This window comes from Zootoca vivipara, chromosome 9, assembly GCF_965207765.1.
Source record: "Zootoca vivipara chromosome 9, rZooViv2.hap1.1, whole genome shotgun sequence".
In the NCBI taxonomy this organism is placed as follows: domain Eukaryota; kingdom Metazoa; phylum Chordata; class Lepidosauria; order Squamata; family Lacertidae; genus Zootoca; species Zootoca vivipara.
The window spans coordinates 9,839,659-9,851,257 of record NC_142592.1 but is presented as its reverse complement, the minus strand read 5'-3'; the positions used below and the strand labels follow the sequence as shown (position 1 = coordinate 9,851,257).

Sequence of the window (11,599 nt, the reverse complement as noted above, 5' to 3'; positions counted from 1 at the left end):
GCCAATCAGCCAAATGGAAAAATTCCTACCAGGCCCCTGAATACAGGCGACCCCATGAGAGGCACATCAATGTCAACACAGAGGCCTAAAAACAGCATAGGGAGGATGGGGATCCGAAAATGTAGCCAAAGAGAAAGAGAAACCTTTCTCCTAGGCTTTTATACCCAGGGGGCTGACCGTCAAATTGCAACATCCAAATTTGTCCAACAACAGCCAGGGACCTATCCCACAGTGACCACTCACCGCAAATCGTGCTCACCATGATGGTGAACCCGAATTCTGGGACAACAGAAGCGGAGCGGTTGTGCTGTGTGTTTGTGGTAGGGAAGTGTGATCTTACTGCCCTCTGTTTGTATGGACCAGATCAGGTATCATCTGAGCTCAACCTCTTTCATTTTGCACAGCAAATCACACACACACACACACACACACACACACACACACACACACACACACACAATCTAAAGCGTTTGAGTATACTCATAAACATGGGCCATTTTGTGCTCAGTTCAGTAATACCAATGAAAATAGACACCAGCACAATATAGCTAAGTTCAGTTTCTTCCATACACTTTCCCAGCAGTAATGACCTACATGGTCAGAATCAGGAAAGTATATTTATCTACAACCTGCCACTCACTGGGACTTAGATGTACAGTCAATCTTCTAATATTTCCAGGCCTTCTTTATGACACAGCGCAGTTGTTAAGGCATCAGCTAGAGCTGGCATTTCTGGCAGAGAAAATAGCCTGTATCTGCAGTCTGCTGAATGTTTTCCAATCACAAATCTGAATTGCCATCGAGATGGTTGACACGTTGGGAATTTTCCAAATGAACACACTGTACAAGCAAACTCGTAACTCACAACAAACAGTATCATAAGAGGCTACTTCCAGTATGGCAACAGCTCGAATTGGAACCTGTGCCAAATAAAATATAGTTCCTTGGAAGATTTCATTCAGGCAGAATAAATGAAGGGTCTTGCCAGTGATGAAACTTGCAAAAAGGAAAAAGAAAGAAAGAAAGAAAGAAAGAAAGAAAGAAAGAAAGAAAGAAAGAAAGAAAGAAATACATGGGTACTTACGTAGAACATTGGCAGCTGATGAGGGTAGAAATCACTTCATTGGGGGGAAAAACAGAAGACAAAAAGAGCAATGTGATTTTTTTGTGATAAACTGCATGCATATTTAAAGACTCTGTGAGCCAGACTATGTTATCACCCAAAGTATTTACACCGAAGAAATGATTCCCACATGCTAGTACATCACTTAATGTCTTAGCGCTCAGTCATGCAGCACTCAGTGACTCACCACTGAATGTGTGAAATGTCTCCCTTGAAAAGTATTACATTTGAGGTGATGGCAGGTAACATGAAACTATCGCTCTCTCCATGATGTCAAAGGGTGGCTCATTCATCCAAATCAACACTGGATGGTACACTCTCTCAGTGGTATCTGTGGTAGATCTGAAATACAAAGGGCTTTGATGCTGTTCCTCCAGAGATTGCACAGGCTTTTGCTGAAATGCTCTTTTAAAAATGAACTTTGGTTTCAGAATACATATGCTTTATACATAGTTTGCTTCAAACACAAATATCTATTTTATTTATGTCCATTTATATACATGTTACTGCCTCAAGAGCTTGAAGCAATTTGCAATATATAAATAAATATAAAAACAATTAAATACAAGGAAATCTATATCAACTGTTCTACAAAAAAGAAAGAAAGAAAGAAAGAAAGAAAGAAAGAAAGAAAGAAACTTTATCCATGCACATCATGTGATTAACTCCCTGTCTCTCTCTAACCAGAGGGTATTACGACACAGCATAATGTAAAATTTCAATCAACATATCAACATAGCACTTGTCATTCATAAAACTACTCAGCCATCCATTTCATGCAACCACTATCTCATACACTATCTCCCATTAACCAATCACTCATTCAACAAACACCAATATCCATGCCCTGTTGAGACTTGGTTTTTTGGAGGGGAACCTTTTATTTACACAGCAAAAACACTTCCCCAAATCCTCTCTTACAAAAAATACGGAACGTTTCATGAATGTGCATCTTATCTTTGCACAGGGGCAATGCTTATCTTCTCCACATTGTTCCAGTTTTATTATATGTGCTCTTGTGTTTTTGATGCAGCCCCAAGTGGGTACCCTTCAACAGATGAAAATAGGGACATTTTTCACTCCCGCCCAACTGATCCTCCTCGACCAATCCACTTTTGGCTCCTTCCCCAAAAAATTATTATTGATTTAATAACAAATCAAGACTCCTTGAGTTCTGCTCCACTCCCCCTTTCTTCCCACTCAGGGCAGCCCCATCCTCTGCCTGCCTCTCAGAGCCAGCATTGGGTTGGGCCTCAGTAACAACAACCTCTTGTCCTCCTCCTCCTCACCCACTCTCCAGCAACCCTTACGAACTGCCCCAGGGAGGAGGCCTGCAGTGGCAGCCACGGAGAGGCCATGGGAAGCGGCCTCACAAACTCCACTAATGCTCAGGTCCAACGCTGGCTGATCCTTCTCCTTCAGCTCGGAAGGGAAAATAGGGACATTCCAGGATCAAGTCAGAAGCCGGGGTGGCTTCTGTAATTCTGGGACTCTCCCCGGAAAATCGGGACACTTGGAGGGTATGGAGATGTAGATTAAATTGTGAGTACTGTACAGAAAGGGGACGGGTGGCACTGTGGTCTAAACCACTGAGCCTCTTGGGCTTGCCGATCTGAAGGCCGGCAGTTCAAATCCCCATGATGGAGTGAGCTCCCGTTGCTTGGTCCCAGCTCCTGCCAACCTAGCAGTTCGAAAGCACGCCAAAAAGTGCAAGTAGATAAATAGGTACTGCTCCGGCGGGAAGGTAAACGGCATTTCCGTGTGCTGCTCTGGTTTCGGTGTTCCATTGCACCGGCTCCCTCGGCCTGTAAAGCAAGATGAGCACCGCAACTCCAGAGTCATCTGTGACTGGACTTAATGGTCAGGGGTCCTTTACTTTTACCTTGCTGTAAAGAGGCAGTGTTTTTATTGGTGAGATGCCCCATTTAGGCTGGACCCATTGAGACATCTGATTTCTCCTTTTTGTCGCTGTTTAAAAATCTACTACACCCAACCAGTCCTGTGGTTTTTATTGCTCCCAGTTTTGAGTCCACAGAGGAGGAGGGCTGCAAAAGTTGTGCAAAGCAGTATCTTCTCTTAAGCAGATCACCTAGCTAGCACTTCCAATTCCTTGGAAGGATGGGCCTCTGCATAGCTAAAGAGCTGACCAAGTATTTATTGGATCTGTTACCAAAGTTGCTAATGACCAGAGGTGTGTTTTCAAAGTAAGAACAGTAGCACAACACACACTATTTCTTCGCTTTATGGATTAAAAAGTCCTCTCTCTTTTCTGCAGTGCTAGAAAAAAAACACACTGAGTGATTTACCATAAAAATTGACAAGAGCATATGAAATGAACCCTTAGTTCTGGGGCAGACTTCGAGAGCCATATGACCCCTGAATAGATAGCAATTTCAGGTTTTTTTCTGATATCTTTACCCAGGGGTCAGCAAACTTTTTCAGCAGGGGCTGGGTCCACTGTCCCTCAGACCTTGTGGGGGGTCGGACTATGTTTTGAAAAAATAAATAAAAATGAACAAATACCCATGGCTCACAAAAAACCCAGAGATGCATTTTAAATAAATGAACACATTCTACTGCGCAGCCTGGGAGTCATTTTGGACTCACAGCTGTCCATGGAAGCACAGGTTAATTCTGTGTCCAGGGCGGTTGTCTACCAGCTCCATCTGGTACGCAGGCTGAGACCCTACCTGCCCGCGGACTGTCTCACCAGAGTGGTTCATGCTCTAGTTATCTTCCACTTGGACTACTGCAATGTGCTCTACGTGGGGCTACCTTTGAAGGTGACCTGGAAACTGCAATTAATCCAGAATGCGGCAGCTGGACTGGTGACTGGGAGCGGCCACCGAGATCACATAACACCGGTTCTAAGAGACCTACATTGGCTCCCAGCACGTTTCCAAGCACAATTCAAAGTGTTGGTGCTGACCTTTAAAGCCCTAAACGGCCTCGGTCCAGTATACCTGAAGGAGCGTCTTCACCCCCATTGTTCAGCCCGGACACTGAGATCCAGCGCCAAGGGCCTTCTGGTGGTTCCCTCACTGCAAGAAGCAAAGCTACCGGGAACCAGGCAGAGGGCCTTCTCGGTAGTGGCACCCGCCCTGTGGAACACCCTCCCATCAGATGACAAAGCAAAAAACAACTACGAGACTTTAAGAAGACCTCTGAAGGCAGCCCTGTTTAGGGAAGCTTTTAATTTTTAATATATTATTGTATTTTAAGATTCTGTTGTAAGCCGTCCAGAGTGGCTGGGGAAACCCAGTCAGATGGGCGGGGTATAAATATATTATTATTATTATTTATTATTTATTATTATTATTATTATTATTATTATTATTATTATCGTTTGTTGCAGTGGTCTCCTCTGTCGTGTCATTTGCAGGATTCTTAAGCTCCTGTTTGCATCCTCCCAACTTCCCTGGGAAAGTTTAGGATGTTCTTCTTCCATTGTCTCTCCAACCATTCCAGAGGTAGGTCAATTCCAGGAGTGTTGAGGAGATCTGCAGCTTCCGGTCTACTTGTTGCTGTGAGCTGACCTTCTAATGACGATAAGATGGAAAGGGAAGCCTGTGGAACAGCAAATATCCAAATAGGGGATGGATAAAAACAGAAGAATGATGTGTACAACCAATTTATAGATTTCAAGCCCTTCCATCAGAGGTCAGGGAGATAAACAACTACCTGACATTTAGAAAACACCTAAAGGCAGCCCAGTTTAGGGAAGTTTTTAATCTGTGATATTTTAATGTATTTCTGTATTTGTTGGAAGCCGCCCAGAGTGGCGGGGAAAACCCAGCCAGATGGGCGGGATGTAAATAATAAATAATAAATAAAATACTCATGTAAAAACACGCTGACTCCCGGACCGTCTGCGGGCCGGATTTAGAAGATGATTGGGCCGGATTCGGCCCCCGGGCCTTAGTTTGCTTACACATCTCTTTACCTTTCCTCACACAAACCCTTCCACCTTCCTGCTGAGGGAACAATGAAGGAAGAAACATCCTATGGTCTAAATCAATGAGTGCGCACAAGAAGGACATCAGACTAGAAGCAAAACCAGAGACAGACGTCTCCTTTTGAAAGACATAACGATTCTGAATACTGATGCAAGATTCGGAAACTGCTGGATTGTTAAGTGCTTCTCCGCATTTTACCATCTTTGGAAGTACAATGCAGCAAAACTGCAGGTATTTATGTACTTTACTAAGGACAGAAAACCCACCCACCCCAGGCAAATTCCAATAATGATTATTTTTATGGACAGAAAAGGTTATTTTCCCAAGCATGTATTTTTCTTTTCTCTGTGTATTTACTTTAATCCTGTCAATAACCTATCATGCGGCTGCACTCTGTTCATAGATTTTGGGGGAATGGGTAATGGAAAAGGGTAATTAGAATGCCTGCTTTTAATCAAGATTTGAATGTGCTAATTAGCCAAAAAAATCATTAACGGGATGGGGGTGGGGATACCAGGTAAAGGAAACATGGAATCCAAAATGAAACCCTACATATAGAAATAGCATTAATTGCATTAACATTCATAACAGACCAATTAGTGCACTTATATAGCTAGAAAGAAGAGGGAAATTGACAACCTTTTAAAAAGTGCAGCAACAAGACTTGTGATTCAAATTGACTGTAGCCCAGAATCGGAGTCAGAGGCACTATGCTACAACAATTTGTTGCAAGTTTGGGAAGGGAGAAATCAACCTTTATCTCATTTGTGTTGCTTTCACATATGCTCACTCATAATTCCAATCCAGCCCACTTTATCATTATTCTGGAGGAGTTTTTGTTATACTTTATATCTATATCTATATTTAGATCTAGATAGTGGTACCTCGACTTACAGGGACCCAGGTGGCACTGTGGGTTAAACCACTGAGCCTAGGGCTTGCTGATCAGAAGGTCAGCGGTTTGAATCCCCATGAGCTCCCGTTGCTTGGTCCCAGCTCCTGCCAACCTAGCAGTTCGAAAGCACGTCAAAATGCAAGTAGATAAATAGGAACCGCTACAGCGGGAAGGTAAACGGCGTTTCCGTGTGCTGCTCTGGTTCGCCAGAAGCGGCTTTGTCATGCTGGCCACATGACCTGGAAGCTATATGCCGGCTCCCTCGGCCAATAATGCGAGATGAGCGTGCAACCCCAGAGTCAGTCACGACTGTACCTAATGATCAGGGGTCCCCTTTACCTTTACCTTTTACCTCGACTTACGAACAACTCGACAACCGAATTTTTCGACTTACAAATGGGGGTAATGGCCGCACGCTTACGAATGTCTCAACATCCGGAAAACAAACGCAGCGGTTTTGGATAGGGATTTCGACTTATGAATTTTTAGATAGGGTTGCTTCGACTTACAATTTTTTCAGTTTCCAATGCATTCCTATGGGAAATTGCATTTTCAACTTGTGAATTTTTCGACTTGCTAATTTTTCGACTTGCGAAGGTGCCTTCGGAACGGATTAAATTTGTAAGTCGAGTACAAATATATATATAATGTATATATATCCATTTAAAATGCGTTTAAATGTACTTTCTCTCAAAATATATGGTATACATTTAAATGCATTTTTTTCCTCACATAGATGCATTTTAACTCTATTTCCATATGCTCTTTGTGTTGAGACCTGCCTCAGAGCATCTGAGAAATGCAAAATGAGACGGGTAAGCAAGCTCCAATCCACATTTTAATAATCCAGGAGGTGCGTATCTAAATATATTTCAGACCCCAAATATTATTTTTTATAAACTTTATTGTTATGGAATCTGCAATGAAAGAACCAACATCAGGACTGAAGAAGAGGTATCACCAAAGGGAAGAGAGAGAGAGAGAGAGAGAGAGAGAGAGAGAGAGAGAGAGAGAGAGAGAGAGAGAGAGAAGCAGATTTAAATAACACCTGTATATGCTAATTTATATTTATGGATTCAAATTTAGAAATCATTACTATAATTTAAATAGAAATTCAATAAACCTTTCCATAGTGAGGAAGAGTCTCTCTAGGTAACCCGTGTGCTTGCTCAATGTGCTGCCCAGGTGTTAACTGTTGATGAGTTTATGCTTTTGATTTTCATGACTTTATCTTTGAATCAGAGTTGTCCTAGACAGTCGGTTTAACCAGTGTTTTTTTATCCTTTTAAAAAAATGTTTAGGGGCACTCTCATTTTCCTACTCATATAAAATACTGCCCTTCAATGAGGCCAAACTTAGATTCGCAAAATGTTTATGGGTATGCATACCCCTGCGTCCCCTCAGGAAAAAAGTACTGGGTTTACCTAAGTACACCCTTGTGCAAACGTAATTGAAACAAAGCATGTTTTCTATCTTACTTGTAATCCTGTACTCAAAACAAACACAAAAAAGTCAGTTGATCATTATGGTGTCGGAGGCCTGCAGCCAATAGAAGGAATGATGCGCTCACCACAATATATTGAGGTTCTCCAGAGCTGGTATCCTGACGGTACTGGGATATTGCAGCAGGACCTAGCCCTCTGACACACATCAAAAGTGGTGAAGAAATTCTTGACAGAGCAGCAAATACAGGTACTTGATTGGCCAGGGAATTCCCTGGACGTAAATCCCATTGAGAATTTGTGGGCTATATCCAAAAGTCGCCTCCGTGCTGTAGACTGTACGACTATGGAGAAGCTCATTCAGGCGCTGATTCAATTGTGGTACAGGGATCCAAAAATCAACAGTGACTGTTCGAAACTAGTAGACTCCGTGCCAAACCATGTTCAAATGCTGCTTAAAAATAGCAAAGGTCATATCCGTTACTAATGTACATATATGTGAGTTTTGTACATGTACTGTATATGCGAGTTTTGTACAAAAAACTACATTGGTTGTTTCAATTAATTTGCACAAGGGTGAAAACTCCTTGAAACAGAGAACTGTCTTCTGTAAAGTAGGACAGTTAGCCACCCTATAGCATGAAGACGCTGCTTGTTGTAACCAGGGCTGGCCCTATGGCAAGGCTGGGTGGCGCAGGGCGCCAGGGCGCAGGGCTGCCAGTGGGGTGCTGCGTTGCTGAGCCTACGGCAGCCGTGCTACACCCACCAGACAGCCACGCTGGGAAACAGGGCAGGGGGGCACCGGAGGGATCTTCGCACCACAGCGCCAGTGCGCCAGATATGCTTAAGATGGCCCTGGTTGTAACTGAACCGTTTACCGGACAACTTCTAGAAATGTCCTTCTTTTTAGGAACAATAGAGTCATATGGGGATAAGGTAAAAGGTAAGGTAAAGGACCCCTGGACTGTTAGATCCAGTCAAAGGCGACTATGAGGTGTGGCGCTCAGCTCCGCTTTCAGGCTGAGGGAAAGCTTTCTGGGTCATGTGGCCAGCATGGCTAAACTACTTCTGGTGCAATGGGACACTGTGACAGAAACCAGAGTGCAGGGAAATGTCGTTTTCCTTCCCATTGCAGCAGTACCTATTTATCTACTTGCATTGGTGTGCTTTCAAACTGCTAGGTTGAGAAAAGCTGGGACGGAGCAACGGGAGCTCACCCCGCCACGGGGATTCAAACCAACAACCTTCCGATTGGCAAACCCAAGAGGCTCTGGTTTAGACCACAGCACCACACACGTCCCTGTGCAAATAGGGAATGTGGGAATAGCCACACTCAGATGTTTAGGCAACTTCATACTTCATGAGTTAAAACCCACACTTCAAAGCTATCTGCGGGCAAACACTGGCTCCCTCAGGATCCTTTACCTTTTCACACAACAACTCATAACACCAAATAGTTGTGGGGAGGAAGCATGCCACCAGGGGCTAATGGCACGGCCCTACTCTTGGCAACTATACCCAGGTAACATGTGAATAAGGCTCTTTTCTCATTTCTTAGGTAAGGCCTTCACAAAGAGATAGAGGTTCATAACAACACAACAACACACACCCCCGAAAAACCCCCACGTAAATGCCAAACAGAATTATCAACGACAACAATATTAAAATCAACTGAGTACAGTCACCTGCACCCAAAATAGACCCCTTAGACAATAAAGCAATATTTGACAGATAACTGTATTGAGTGCAGCTGAAAGGTCTATGAAGTCTAACAAGGAGGTTGTCAATCTCCAAGTGCAGATAATCCACTGGGGGCTACCCAGAGTGTTTTGTTCTGAAAATAAAGTTGAAAGCCAGCCTGGAAAGGATCAAAAACATTAGAAAGTTCTTCCTGTTGCAAGCTATTTGCCTTTTTAATTTCTTGCCAAATGTAGCCAGCATATATTTTAATATAGTATATGGCAGGGGTCAGCAAACTATTTCAGCAGGGGGCCGGTCCACTGACCCTCAGCCCTTGTAGGGGGCCACACTATATTTTGAAAAATATATATGAATGAATTCCTATGCCCCACGAATAACCCAGAGATGCATTTTAAATAAAAGGACACATTCTACTCATGTAAAAACATGCTGATTCCTGGACCATCCACGGGCCGGATTTAGAAGGCAATTGGGCCACATCCGGCCCCCGGGCCTTAGTTTGGGGACCCCTGGTATATGGTGGTACCTCAGGTTAAGAACTTAATTCATTCTGGAGGTCCGTTCTTAACCTGAAACTGTTCTTAACCTGAAGTACCACTTTAGCTAATGGGGCCTCCAGCTGCCACCGCACGATTTCTGTTCTCAACCTTAAGCAAAGTTCTTAACCTGAAGTACTATTTCTGGGTTAGTGGAATCTGTAACCTGAAGCATCTGTAACCTGAAGGGTCTGTAACCTGAAGTGTCTGTAACCCGAGGTACCACTGTATATGCAAATGGAGAAAAAGCATCACAATTACAATAAAAATAAAAATAGTGTCCCCTATATGAAAGTAGAGATTGCTTTTATTACAAGCTGCCGTGAGATCGTTTTTCATTGCAAAATGTGGAAATCTATTGATTTTTTGAATTTTATTCTTTTACTTTGATCAAGTAATATTTAGCCAATGAATGGATTGATTAATCTGTGGAATCTAGTAAAAAGACATTGAAATAAGTGCCTTTTGGAGATACAGTGGTACCTCGGGTTAAGTATCTAATCCGTTCCGGGGTGCCGTTCACACCCCGAAAAGTACTTAACCCGAGTGCCAAGAAGCCGATAGAGCGCTTCTGCGCATGCGCGAAGCACGCAGAACGCTTCTGCACATGCACGTGCGGCGGAACCCAGAAATAAACACTTCCGGGTCCGCCGAGTACACAACCCGAAAGTACACAACCCACAGCGTACTCAACCCGAGGTATGACTGTACTAAAGAAACTTTAAAATAGCTTATAATTTCATATATAGAAGCTGATGCTCATTGGTTGAGTAAGGGACTAACCCTAAACCACAGTTTAGTACAGGCATGGTAAAGCTTTTTCTGCCCTAGTGGTCACAATTCCTTCTGGGTAATCTTCCAAGGGCCACATGCCATTGCTGGGCAGAAAAAGCTCTCTACCGTCAACCCAGGCAAGTATTATCAGAGTTTAAGGACACATTCCAGTCAGGCAAAAACACTCAAGGGGGGTGAAAATCAGGGACAGTGGTGGGTGGGGAAGAGGTGTATCTTGGGATGAGTTCTAAGCATCAGGTAGAGATGCGTGTCTCCAGTGGGACGTGGGGAGCCCGGGTGGCCAATGAGAACCATGCTCTCCTCTCTCTCTAGGAAAAAGAAGCACCATCCCCGCTTCAAAGGCCCAGTCCCCACTTGGCTTGCCTCGCTGGGGTCACCTGGTTGCGGCATCAAAAGTCAACGACAGTGTTGTGTCGAAAGAGATGTCTACGCTCAAGGGGAAAGGGTTGCCCGGTGGGTGTAGTATAAACACTGACAACTGGGAAACACTGGCCTGTGAGCGCTCCAGTTGGAGAACAGCCTTTACCAAAGGTGTCATGGGCTTTGAAGAAACTCAATTTCAGGACGCAAGGGAGAAATGTGCTAAGAGGAAGGCACGCTTGGCAAATCCACACTGTGATCAACTCCCGCCTGGAAACCAATGTCTCCACTGTGGAAGGACATGAGGATCCAGAAGCAGGCCTCCACAGTCACTTACGGACCCATTGTTAAAATTGTGTTTATGGAAAACAATCTTACCTGGCTACGAGTGATAGAAGAAGAAGAAGAAGAAGAAGAAGAAGAAGAAGAAGAAGAAGAAGAAGAAGAAGAAGAAGAAGAAGAGGAGGAGGAGGAGGAGGAGGAGGAGGAGGAGGAGGAGTTGGTCAGGCACAGTGTGGGGCCCATCCTAGCCCCAAAGACCCAGCCCTGGCTCGGCTTGCCTCCTTGTAGGGTGCCCTTTGTGGGGGCATCTGGTTGTGCCCTCTCAATCCCTCAGCAGCATTTGCCCGGGGATGCCAGCCCCACAACTTCATTCACACTACACCAGTGGATTGCCATGAAGCGTTCTTCTTTCAGAAGGCTGCTATAGAACTTCTAGACACAATCTAGGAACACACTTCCTTTTCTCTGTTTACAAGTCAATATGCAAATTCTTCCAAAGTCTGTGCAGC

General features: G+C 44.0%; 1 non-coding gene across 1 annotated transcript; it reads right to left on the bottom strand.

The window, feature by feature from the left end:
• Nucleotides 1–2,045: 2,045 nt before the first annotated feature.
• LOC118091603 (U6 spliceosomal RNA) lies at nt 2,046–2,156 on the bottom strand. Its single transcript, XR_015945954.1, has one exon. It is a non-coding gene; the product is annotated as a U6 spliceosomal RNA (small nuclear RNA).
• Nucleotides 2,157–11,599: the final 9,443 nt, after the last annotated feature.